This window comes from Egretta garzetta, unplaced genomic scaffold (assembly GCF_000687185.1).
Source record: "Egretta garzetta isolate BGI_Z169 unplaced genomic scaffold, ASM68718v1 scaffold293, whole genome shotgun sequence".
NCBI classification, from domain to species: domain Eukaryota; kingdom Metazoa; phylum Chordata; class Aves; order Pelecaniformes; family Ardeidae; genus Egretta; species Egretta garzetta.
In genome coordinates this window covers 423,537-436,901 of record NW_009259318.1, presented here as the reverse complement: position 1 = coordinate 436,901, position 13,365 = coordinate 423,537, and positions in this window count along the sequence as shown.

The window sequence follows — 13,365 nt, the reverse complement described above, 5'->3', positions numbered from 1 at the left end:
GCAGGAAGCATGGATTAAAGCAAGCTGTTTTGATTCAGGGAAATCCTGAATTTCCACAGGAAATTTAACATAATACTGTGAAAAAACATATTTCTATGACCCCTATGATGTCTATGTTTAATTTAAACATTTAGCTCTTGGACAACAGACTCTGTTTTCATTGCATTTGTAAACACAAACCTCATTATGACTCTTGCACTTTACTGTGACTTATGGATAGTACTGTGTTTTAAAAGGAAATAATGAGGAAATTGCCCTACAAAATGTAGCTGCTACTGTAGCAGATATTGCAGTAGTCCCAAGAGAAATAGGTGTTCATAGGTGTTAAGAGTCACCATAACAGCAAAATCCCGCAGGCTCTGTGCAAGAGGAAAGCCCAGAGGATATGAACATGGTCCTAACACAGTTCTAATATAGCAGGGAGTAAACAAGCCATCTGATAGGGTACCGAGGTGATTGCACGAGAAAAGGCCTATAGCTGGCGTGCTCTCCTACTGAATAGAAAGTTAATGGTAGGAGTCATCTCAGAGAAAATGGGCTGTGAAACGCAGTGTGACTATTCTCTCGGCTTCAGGCAAATCCTGGGACTCATGAGGAAACACCCGGAAGATGAGTGACCCAAGCAGGGCAGTAGCCCATTATTGAGTGTAATTGAGCAGGGAATTAGAAGGGTGTTTTGGCAGACAAATATCATCCTGCTGTGACGCAGACGTTACTGACAAGCGGGCCAGCTTGCAGTAACGGAATTGTCTGTATCTCTGGCTTCACAGAGACTCCTTTGCAGCTGAACCCTCCTGGAGACTATAAGGCACTCCCCATTCATCACCAGAACGATGTGCTGGGAAAAGCGAGTTCTGTTACGCACCGCAGTTTGGCGATTGCACAGAATACCCAGGGTGGGTGAGCGTATGGTAGAATGCAGGCAGGGCCCTTATCGCATTTCACAGAGGAATCCCACCCCTGGTGGGAGCTGAATGAAGGCGTTAGACTCATCATCAGTGTTAGGGAATATTCAGATAGGTTTTTGCAGACATTTGGAAAACATTTTGGCTGTTTGTTTGCAAGTAACACAGCAGATAAGAAGCAAAGGATTTAAGTGCAAGGGTTCGGTGTGGACTTGAGAGTACTTACCCTGATACCACTTAACATAAAAGGTCAGATCCTTATATCCTTGGAACTATAATTTGTACTGTTTTGATTCAGTTCACCTCTGTTGTGGTTTGTTCGCTTGACTGCTTAGGCTGCTCAAAGTTAAAATATCTGTCTTCTCATAATCGTGCACTTGTGTATTTGTCTGGTCTACCTCAGAGGCAAAGTTTGGGATTGATTATGCCAAGCTGCTCTTGATAGTATTGCTTAGTCCTAATGAAGTGTAAACCTCACCTGATGTATGTGCCTATGTGCTAGAACTGCATTTTCTTCACAGTTAATACATTTCAGCAGCTTTTTGTAGTAAGCCGCACCATATTACTTCTCATGGAACATGCTGATGGGTTTCTCAAGGCATTCATAGAGTTGAGGGAAAAGTAACAAAGCCACCTGAGACTGAAGTTCAGTTTGTTTACCCTCCTATTCGCAGGGGGCAGACGGCTGGTGTTTCACTGCAGACAGATGGCTGCCATGTATTGCCTGACTCCCTTCCCTTGTTGACCTGCTCTTCTTTTTTTAATTCCTTCAGCCTCCACAGTAATTTCCATTTTCAAAATCTTTCCTAATAAGAGCTCTTTTAGATAACTGTTGGATTTTTTTCAGAGATGACAGAAAGAAATAGAAATTACTTGACAGAAAGATCTAGCCCTCAGATATCATCGCCACTTCAACATTCCTCTGCAGGAACAAGCAGGCCCCATAGATACAGTGGCATCCTCTTCTCTGTGCTCTGAGAGGACAGCCTTCAAAAGGCTGAGAAGGTTCCTCTGACTCCCGCTCTGCTTGAGCCACCCGCAGACTGGTAATGGAGCAGACTCAAGAGAGAGAGAAACACTAAGTGATCGATTTACTTAATTGAAAAGCCCAAACCATGCATCACGTTTTGTTTCTGTATGATATAGTGCCATTTTTAGCTACATTTACCACGAAAACGAGGTGGCTGCTTTCTTGTCTGTCTCTGCACGTTGATCTGCCTATCTTCCAGCTGGTTTCCTCTTCCCCTGAGCTCTTCAACTTACTAACAGATATTAGCTGAGGTAGGCAGAGGGAACAGTGTTCTCAAAAGTATTTTGCTTCTGTATGCTACAGCTGAGTAAGACCCTATTGCTGTTACCGGTGAGGGAAAGGCAGGAGCATGTGATTCAGCTGTCCTGCTAAGCAGCATGAGAGCGCCGGCTGCCCGGGGAGCACATGCATGATTCTGCACCGCTGTAAGGCTGTGCTGCGCCTTGACCAGGAGCTGGGCAAACAAAAGCCATTAGGGAATGTGGGACATAGAAAGAGCTGGGCATTTTACAGAGGAGGTAACTGATTTGGGGTGTAAGGCTGAAAGGGGCATCATGGTACGGGGAAGCGCTGGGAAATCGTGTCACTGTGTTGAGAAGTTGCAGGAACCAGCACTGTTGCCACTGTGGGTATTTGCAGAATATAGGAGACAAATCTTTAAGAAATCAAGCTGTGAGAACACAAAGGCTCAGCAAACAAGCTGTTAGACCTCTTCTGTCTTTGAAACCTCATTAAGAAAAGTTTGTCTGTAAAAGAATAACTATAATGCATGGTCCTAGTCCTGCTGCCTTTCTGGAACTGAATGTGTTTTGCAATAATTGCACTTCACCACCCCTCCTAGGAGGCTGCCTAAGTATAATTGCTACAGTCACGGCCAGAGCCCAGAGCAGGCAATGGGGATCATAGCAGTTGTGCCATGCTCTTCCTTGTGCTGGATCCTGAGGTTAGTTCTTTTGTTCAGGATTGATAAAGATATCATCTGCAACCATGTTGAAACACCACAATCCTAATTCGTGTAACACAGAGGTGCAGCTGGTCATGAGGTGTTGCTGTATGCTGGTTTCAGATCCTTCTCTAGTGTTCCAGTGCCTTCTAGTGTCACTACAGGTTGCCTGTATTCAATTCTGAATGCATTGCTAATGGCTCTTCTTTAACCTCCCTCTCCTATAAAAGAGTAGTAAGTCCACCAAATACATCTCATAGAACAATGTGTAACAGTGGTGAGGTCTCTGTTTATATCTAGAAGGTTGTATCTTAACCTGGGAACAAAGTGCTTCAAGGTTATACCCCAACCCAAATAACAAAAAAACCAAAAGCACCCTATGTTATATAAGTGTAGAGTTCAACCATGAGAATACAGCAGTATGTCTGTACTACACTGACAAAAAAAGACTGAGTTTAGCAATTGCTTCACTGAATCAATGCAGCTAAGAAGCTCTCACAAAAAATGTAGAGATTTTGCAGCTTGCTCCCCGTTGCCCTTGTTTTGCATGGTTTTGATTTCACAATGCACACATAAGACATCATGACTCCTGTAACATCTATGTGAATAAGCAGGGATCATCTACCCTGGGGCAAGGTGCTAACCAGGAGGACAAATTAATTATAATGCTGGCTTTTATTTATGTATCAAACTTTTACTACCTATTTATGAGAAAAAACAATGTTTGTGAGACTGGACAGATTAAAGCCATTTGAATTTTTCAGTCTGCAGAGAGATTTGGCAGAGAAAGTGAGAGATTGGTCACATAATTTCCAGATTTTTATTTTTTTTTAAGCAGAATTTTCATAGTGAAATCATTGGTAGGCACAATGCATTGAAGAATTACAGTAATTTGTGACAAGGAAAACCTAGGAAGATTGAAGCTCTTAGAATTCAATCTTTCTCAACTGTCAGCTCTGTGACCTCCTGCTCCAAGGATATTACTTGCACGCTGTGAGAACCAATCAATTGTTTAACAGGAGTATTGAACTGCCAAAGCACTAAGAATTATTTCCAGTGGAACACCTAGTCTTGTCTTTTACTTGATTGGAGCTTCTTTGTATCAGCATCAGTATCCACATGGCACTGCACTGTATGGATGTAATGCAGGCTATACACAGGGAACTAGATTGCACAATAACAAAAAACCCCCAGTCGTTACAGTCTCTCTTTATCATTGAAGTACATTAAATCTACCAGCTCTTCACATCCAAAAGGTTGACCATTGACTGAATTGTTGCTTCTGCTAGGAAGAAACAAGCAATAATAATCAAGAGTTTCTTTAGTGAGATTCCGTGAGTTTGTGGGGGAGGTAGGCGGGTTCCTGCTTCCTGGGGCATGGCCGGACTTGTGCAGCAGGCGACACTTCCCATTCCATGACTATTTCCAGACAATGCACTACTCAGACAAGGTCTTGTCTTCCTCTCATGATCCTCCTGCTAGAAAAGAATCTGGTTTTTTGCCTGCCCAGGTCTGTGACCTCCACAAGCAGAGACCCTTGTGATTACTCCTGGTCTACAGTGTATCAGCAGGTTTATCAGCAGGCATAAATTTCTGTGGCTATAGATATGCATGTGCTCTCCTATTTGTTATGTGAGACAGCAAAAACCTGGGAACTGGTTGTCTTTGACCCTCTATCCTTCCCAGTGCCCTTAGCTTTCAAATGACAAGTCTGTCAGCAAAATTACTATGAAGACACTGTATTGTTTATATCTGTTCTGAAAGATGTCTATCCATAACCTATGATGCCCCAGCCTTCAGCAGTACTTCTGTCACCCTTGAAGCTTTGGAAGGGAAAAGGGGGCAAAAGGACTACAGTCCTACAATTCCCCTTCTCTAAATATCCTTCACAAGCTCTGTGAACGATCCCCTCTCTACCTCAGAGTTTTGTTCTGAGCATCCAAGATTTTCAGCCTGTGAAGAGAGTGGGCTTTTCTCAGCTACTTTGGGATGACTGCAGGAACGGGAGTATTTGTGCAACACTGCAGTGGGTAAACAAGCCAGTAGCAGTGACAGACCTGAGAGATTATGTTAAGCAAAGGCGAAGTCCTTTCACAAGGCAGCTCCTGGAAAAACCTCTGCCAGCACATTCCCTTCAGGACTGCATGCTTTATTCAATGAGGGGCTTACATCTCCTCTGCTTCTTTCTATGGCCTCCCCATATGATTTGGTAGAAGCAGTCCTGCAGATGTGTGGCAAAAGGTAAGTCAGCTTGGCACCATCTTTCAAAAAGTCTACAGTTTTTTGAAACCTAGAGGATTTGGGATGGATACAAACATGGAAGAGGAAGGCTGTCAAAGAAGTGCGGCAATGTGTGTGGTGCTGAATGCAAGGATATTTTTAGCCTGGCTACCAAAGGTTCAGGCTGTTGTTCTGTTACAAGTATCTGTCTGGGTATCAGTCTGCAGTAATTTTTAAACGTGCTGGTTAATTTTACTTCAAATAGTGAGCATAATAAAAAAACATATTGTATAATGTCTTATAAGGGAGTATCATCCACCTTAGTATGATATAGTACTGTGCACCACATTGCAAAGCATAGCAATCTAAAGTGCAGCCGTTCATAGTGCAACGTATCACAACATAATGCATTTCCCAAGTAGTCCTGCTTTGCCTTAAGGCCTTCTAGAGGACACAGTCATTGAGAAGGATGGAGATGGGGAGGCACAAGAAGTGTTTGTCATACTTGAGGCCTGAACTGCTGAGACCCAGGAAACAAAGCTAGTAAATTCTCTAATGCAGCCTTGCTTCTGCCCTTTTCAGCCAATAAGCTAATACACCACTAATCTATACACTTGCGCTGTACCAATATGCTTTGTCCAGATAATAGGGAATGTTATAATTATTGCAAGCACTGTAACAAGTTCTATCAAGCAAACCTTGTTTTGGGCATGAGGCACAGAGCTGAGCTGCCTGCATTTATTCTAGTCTTGAAAACCTTGATTCCCCCACTGATGCCCCTCACTTCTTGCCAGTGCTTACAACCCTTTCATTTTCACCCAGGGCATTCCTCAAGGTCCTTTCACTTGCCTTTCATTCACCTCCTTCTTTTATGTTCCCTTGGGTAATATAGCTAAGACCTTTTAAAGAAGCATAATGAACCAATGCTAAAATAGCAGATATTCTGTTAACTGTGTATTGACTTGAGATACAGGATTCAGCTTCAAGCCTTACTGCAAATTTCACAACACATGGTCCAGAAGCTGGCTATCAACCAACCAAATGACAGTTCTTATTAGCTCATTTGGGCAGTTGTTTATTTTTCTCTTCTTTTCAGTCCTAAATTCCACCTGGAACTGAAAGTCTTCCCTGACAAGCTATTGGCAGTGTGGTATGTCTATGTGAAAAACTGTGGTTTCAGTAAATCCACATTTTTGGAGAAAAATATTTCATTTGAAAGAATAAGTGACCAACTCTACTGCTTTTACTATTGTTCCCTTTACTATCTAACAGGCAGTGGTCTTCCCATCATTTTTCTTGAAACCAAAATATAGCATATTTCCATATCCCCCCCCCCCAACAGTAAAATAAAAAAGGAGATTTTAATCTTAGTCTTGACATAGTTGCAAAGCAGTGGTGCTTAACACCTTGGCAAAATGAAGGAGAAAGTCAGAAAATGGTATCTTAAACCATTTTAAACAGCAATATTTAGTTTTGATCCTATAACCCATCACAGCAAGAGCATGTCCCTTCTCAAGAATCAAGGGTATGCTCTTCCTCTTGTTCATTCCATGCTTTTGTGCTTGTCACCCTGCAACTCCACTGCTGCGTTTGTCCATCTTCTGGGATCTTTCAAACATAGCCTACCTCCGCTAGGACTATGACAAACAGGAGCTGACAATGTTTGAGCTGCAGGTGCATACAACTGGCTGGGTGGCATTTGGATTCAGCCCTCATGCCAAGTTGTCTGGATCTGACATTGTGATAGGAGCTGTCTTCCCAAATGGCAGCATCTACTTCTCTGTAAGTTGAAAAGACTTCCTCTGTGTCCCCCTTTGCCAAAGGTCGTGCTCTAAGTATACTGGCTTGAAAGCACATGGGCTCAACTGGCTAAAGATAGATGTCTGAGACCATATGAGATCCTTAGTTGGCATGGCCTCTGACTGACAGTCCAGAAGAGCCCAGGTCTTCTGCAGGTCCAGTGTCATGCCTGCTTGCCCCATAACCACTACCTCAGATACCCTATGGTATCCCAGATGGCACTGTATTAGGCAAATAAACTGATCCCACCTGACAGTCAAAGCCATAACCAGGACCAATAGATATGACTGAAGCAATCACCCACCATGAAGCTAAAAGAGGCAGCTGGGAGCATAACTTCTGATTCATCCAAACCAGAGATCAGTTTGGGCAAGGAGTCAGATGTTAAACTCCCATGTTTTCCCTCACTGAAGCTCTTCAAAGGTTAATTTGCTTGGTTTCCTCTGTAGTAAGTGGAGAGGTGTTCACCTCCAAAGGTTGCTTCTTTCTGATGATCTTAAATGTCTCCTTGGGAATAGGATAGGACGTCCTTGGGACTTGCTGTTCTTTCCACTATCTGTAAAAGCAGCCACTAAGGATAGATGCCTGGTATTCAAACAGCTGGATTTTAGAGGAAAAAAATACCACTGAGGGTGCTAAATAAAAAAATAAAACCCAGGCTGATGTTTTGGGTTGATTTAATCACGAAAGAGAAACAGGCAATTTAATGTATCTAGATACAGAAAGAAAATGAGTTCATGCTGAGGAAGTGTTTGCTTGTCACAGTGGTTTTATTTTGTTCAGATGTTTTCAGTTCCCTTTTCACATGACACTAAAATATGTTTTGTGTGAAATATGTTTTGGTGCTTGTCTAAAAATGGGTGAATTTCGGAAAGGGTGAGCTAGCTAGCCTTACTTATGGTTGCTAGTTGATTGCAAAACTACTCTTGTAATACCCAGTTTTGGAATCTTTTTGTGGTTTTGACACAGACAAGGAATTTATGACTGTGAATGACTACAGGGAAAAAAAAATATGACCAATTTAGAAGAAACACTTGTTCTTTATTTTTTAATAATGATTTTTTAAAAAGTGGTTTGGGGTAAACCCAAAGCATTTATTTTCTCTTGAAAGAAGATCCTCAAAGGAAAAAGTGAATTGTTTGGTTTCAAAAATATTAAATATTCCATTATTTTCAGAATAGATATTTGAGATTTTCAATGTTTTTCTGCATTGGTAGATGAAGCTCTTTGTTTACATTAAAAAATAATTTTGGTCCCACAAAAGTTTTAGATTTTTTCAACTCTTCTACATATCAGAAAATTATTTATACTTCCCAATTATTTAGGTCTGGAGACATTCCAATAAGCAAACACATTAATGACCACAGAAATCTACATCTGATCAGTAGCTGTATATCACATCCACTGAACCCGTGGAAGAGACGGTTTTAAGGAAAAATATGCTAGTTACTGTAAACGGAATTTAAGTGGGGTTTTCCATTTGTGTTCTTCCTTCTAACCCTCTCTCTCTGCATCCTTTGTTTTTGTTTTAATTTTCCTCTTTACTACAGCCACAACAAAGCCATTAACTGAACAATGTCCAGTGGGTGAAAAACTAGCTGAAAAGGCTTGTTTTCACAAAGGAGCAGGGTTTTTTCAGCTTTTTGCTGCCTTGCTCTTTCATAAGGTAAATTGAATTTAAAATATTTTATTTATTTCAAAGTAGTTCATTTGCAGGCTACTTATCTTTGAATTTTGATCTTTTAATGAAAGAGTGCAACAGGTAGTTCAAAACAGTAGGGAAAAAAAAAGCTGTATTTTCAAACTATGATATGTGCCTCTGTAAATTGAGCATTTGGGTTAGAGAAAAATTGCTTAGAGTATTCTGAAAGTCCAAATCCATAGATAAATTCAAGAAAAAGAAAGAATATTAGAGGAGACACCAGGAAATTTATCAAAAGCTGTAAGCAGATTTTGAAATAATCACTTAAAGGAACAGAAATGGGAGGAAAAATACCAGGAAGGCTTTCACATAAAAATTTTCTTCCTTGACCAGACTGTTTTCTGGTAAAATTTTTCTTTTCTCTTGCATCCCTCCAAATCCTACTGCAGCAAAACCTTTCAGTGTAGCACTTTACTGTTGTGCATTAGGGAAAAATTTGCTTCATTATGTTTCAGGTTTCTCTTTGAGATTTTCATCCTGTCTGCAGCCACTGACTTCTTATGTCTGGTCATTTGAACTCCTTTGCCACAAAATACGATGTGATCTCAGTCAGCCAGCTTGGAGCTTTCCTCCTTTTTATTCTTCTTCTCTTTCTGCAGCTGTGTGCACAGTCCCACCTTTTTATCTTGTGTTTTCATAGCAGCAGTTATTGTGGCCCATTCTGTTCCCAGTAATATTTCTACGGGAACTAGACATTTAGATGCTTTTCAAACTCTGCCTCATGTTTCTGTGAGTTTTTACCGAGTAACAATTGCATTTGATGACCTCAGCCATGCATTGTTTGTCTTTTTCACTATGCCACTAAAACCATTGGTCAGCTTATAGTTTCTAGAAGAGCTTAGCATCCACAACCAGGCCCAGGTTCCAGGTGGTATGGAAAACCTAAGAGTTAAAGTAGAAGCTTTGGTATGACCAAAACATTTTACTTTTGAACTACCTTTGTTTTTCAACAGGGCTTATTTTACTTCCCACCCTGTGTGGTTGAGCCAGATGTGCTAAAATGCCCCAGTGTGCAGCAGGTCACTCAGGGAGCAGGGAAGATCCTCTAGGATCCATTCTATCCAGGCTATCCTCTTGGTGATGGGATCCAGGGGCTGCTCTTTCCTTGAGCAGCTGGATATAGCAGGGACTCTATGTGAGTTCTTTTCGATCGATTTGCAGAAATCACCAGTGAAAGCAGAAGAGCTTTTTGGAAAATGAAATGCTTTGAGAGTTACTCCTGTCCCACCAGTGGTACTTGGAAACATGACTTCGCAGAATGTAGGAAGCTCTTCTCTTCTCTTTGCGGCTTTGATCACTGTTCCTTTATCCAGGATTGTCATGTGGCAGATGAGGCAGCCCCTGAGGAAGATGAGAGCCAGGACTACTAGCTGCTGTCAGTGACCTCCACCACCATGATATTCAAATGCCACCTCCGGACATGTGACCAAAATGACCTGGATATTACAGTAAGAAAGGAGGCTGCTCAAGCAACATCACAAACAAACCTGCTTTCATGTCCCACTGTATTCCCAGGCCCCCAGGCCCAGTTCTGAGAATGACAGGTTTTTCTCATAATAGTACAATAACAGGAATACACAAAAAAAATATGGGCCCATGAGGCCACATTTATATTTCAAGGGCATTATATTGGTGTGTTTAATGTTTTTACAATGTTTTCCATCAAAGAATAGGGAAGATGATACAAATCTCAACATTTTCTTAAGCTTGAATACAGCTCTTCAAAATTTTGCTCGTTTCTCTGTCTCTTGCATTTGCCACATATAAAAAACCAATCTAGCATTGGTGATAAAGTTTTTACTTGCCTAATATAAGGCAGTATTTTGGTAAGAATTATGTTTAGAAAATTTAGAACACTTTGATAATCTCTGTCCTTTTCTCTTGGGAGAGCTTCGTACTGGTATTGAGTGACATTAAAAACTTGGCCAAACCAAACAGGTATTTTAAGTCAGAGATTTTTCAAAAATATGCTTTGCCAAGGTTCACGACCACACTAATGCACACAATTTTCAGAACTCTGCTTATATAGACACTATTTACGCCTTTTTACCTTTACTTGAGGGGCCTCTGGATAAATCAGCATTATCCAAGGTTCACCCCACTGAAAAATGTTTGTCCAGTTTCTACAGTTCAAACACATATGCGAATGACTGGATAGATGCCTTTGTAGTCACAGACCTTCTCAATGACCTTTACTAATTGAAAGAAATATAATCCCTTTCTGAACGGGAAGAACCTACAGAGTTCCATGGACACTGCTGTCCTTACATGATGGGGCAGATCGTTCATGCGCAACAGTAGCTGCTAATGGGGAATCAGGGGACTACAGTTTTGTTAACTTTTTATGTAAGTAAGTCCCTCAGTAATTCTTTGTAAGAATTGCGCAAAGAACATTAACAGTATATACAGATAAATGTACTGCATCTGCTTGCCCTATGATATACAAACATCTGAAAATCTGATCTTTAGCAACACTGTACAGGTCCCATATCTAGAACAGCAACCAGACACTCAGCATCTAAACATTTAAACACAAAATTATGCAAGTTCTGATATCTTATCAAATCCCTTACAGCTTTTTTTCCAGCTTTCTTTTATTTCACATACCAGCACTTTAAATCTGCACATGTTTCAATAGTGTGTGTGACCGTGGGTACTGCTTTCCTAAGGTCTTTTCTAGCCAGCCCCCTCTCTTTGGGAAAGAAACATCATGTCTCCATCTGGACAAGACAAGTCTCATGTGTTGAACTGCTTACTTCCTATTGTGTGTTCTGACATATTGTCTGAGTGTCTAGGTACATATCAAATACACACAGTTATATTATCATAGAATCATAGAATCATAGAATGTTTGGGGTTGGAAGGGACCCCTAGAGGTCATCTAGTCCAACCCCCCTGCAGGATTACTTTTAATTGCACATGGTTAGTATGTGGATTCTGTTTTAATACACATGTAGTGGTATAAGGCATGTGATGTGGGGTAAATACCTGTGTGTGTGGCTGATGGGAAGGAATAAAGGAGAGTTTCCAGTGAATGTTCCCATTACTGATGGATACAGCACACTTCATTACTGCCTTTGGTACTTATGACACAGTCTAATTCTTTAAAGGCCAAAGATTTTCTAAATGTCTTTTCTTGATGAGGTACAGAGGCCCATCTGACCCAACTGACCCCAAAATAATCTTCACCTATGACCTGAGGCTGGACAACATAAGTATTGGACAAGAGCATTACTTGGCATGTTAAAAAATTTCCCCTTCTTCCACCTTTCTTGCAAAATTGTTCATGCCCATGCTGGAGGTTTGGATTGCACAGGTGAAATAATGGACATGACTGATCTTGGAAACAGGCAGATAAAGCTGGCAAGAGTAGGAATGAAGTGGGAAGGGGAAGCTTGCTGTGTAGAAGGTAAAGGGCTTATTTGTCAGGAAAATGCTGTAAGGTGTAGCCTGTTCCCTTGACTAGAGTTTAAGGAGCCAAACACAGGCTGTGGTGCTATTGAATTGCAGTATAATTATAAACTCAGGCACGAATGTATACAGGTCTATTGTCCCATCCGTGCAGACCCATAGAAAAATATCTGTAATATATTGAAGATATTTACTGATTTCCCTCTTAGTTTTGTGGGAAATACATGACATCACAGGGAAGGGAAATAATAGGAATACATTTAAATGCTTTGTGACAAGTCTGGCTGAGCGCTCAGGAGATGCAATACACACTGCCTCCAGTATTAACATATGCTGCATCTCGGTGTCAGATATAAGGATTTACTGGGAGGCCTGGAGCCCCCCATTAGCATCACCTCGTGGTACATGAGCCATCCTTGTCAAATGGAGTCCAAAAGTACTAGCTCAGTGTGGTACTGTGTTAACACCTTCCTTCTTTAAACAGCATCAGCCCACACAGTCAGCAATCACTCAAGACACAGCAGCATCTGCTGATCAGTGTGGGCAATATTCCATAGTAAAGAGGGGCACTATTTTTATGTAAAGATTTGTGGGATTAGTGCTATCATGTGTTGTGTTTATGACTCCAGAAAACTGGCAATTAAAAATGTTGCTTGAACCAAATGGATGTTTCCTATGCTCAGTTCATGTTAAAATAGGCAAATTAGTAATGCAATTCCCTTTTGGAAAAATACAGAAAAAGCCTGAAAGAAAAAGAATTTAAGTCCTGGTAGAGCTGACAAATGTGTTTGCCCTTCACCAGAATGCAGTTTCATCTTCTTGGCCCTTTAATCCTCTCACCCATGGCAACCAAAAACCAATCAGATGCTTGCTAATTGCATCATCCTTCCTGCCCCCTCCCCTTCTGGGTCTCATTCTCCTTTCACTGGGAAGCCTCTTTCAAAGGGAGGACCCTTTGGCTTCTCCAATTCCCTGTGCACATTATTGAATTGCTAGGGGAACCTTCAGGTGACTTGTATGTCTGTTTCTTTTCCAGTTGAAGAAACCGAGTATGCCTGTACTTTTATACCACTGCCCATGGTCAAGCATAAACACCATATCTACAAGGTGAACTTGTATTACTGGGCTGTATTACTGGGGAAAAAAAAGGACAGGACAGGACAGATTTACTCCTTCAATCATTGAAACAAGTCTGTATTTTATACCCTTTTAGTATAAATTTGAGAGCATTCCATCTGTCCTTCACTGCCATTGGGATGAGCCAGCTAATTTGTCTGGCTTGTGTAGAGATAAGCTCTGTTTTGTTTCTAGCTTTGGAAGTACCTTTGTCTTTATGTACTTCACACCTGAAGAA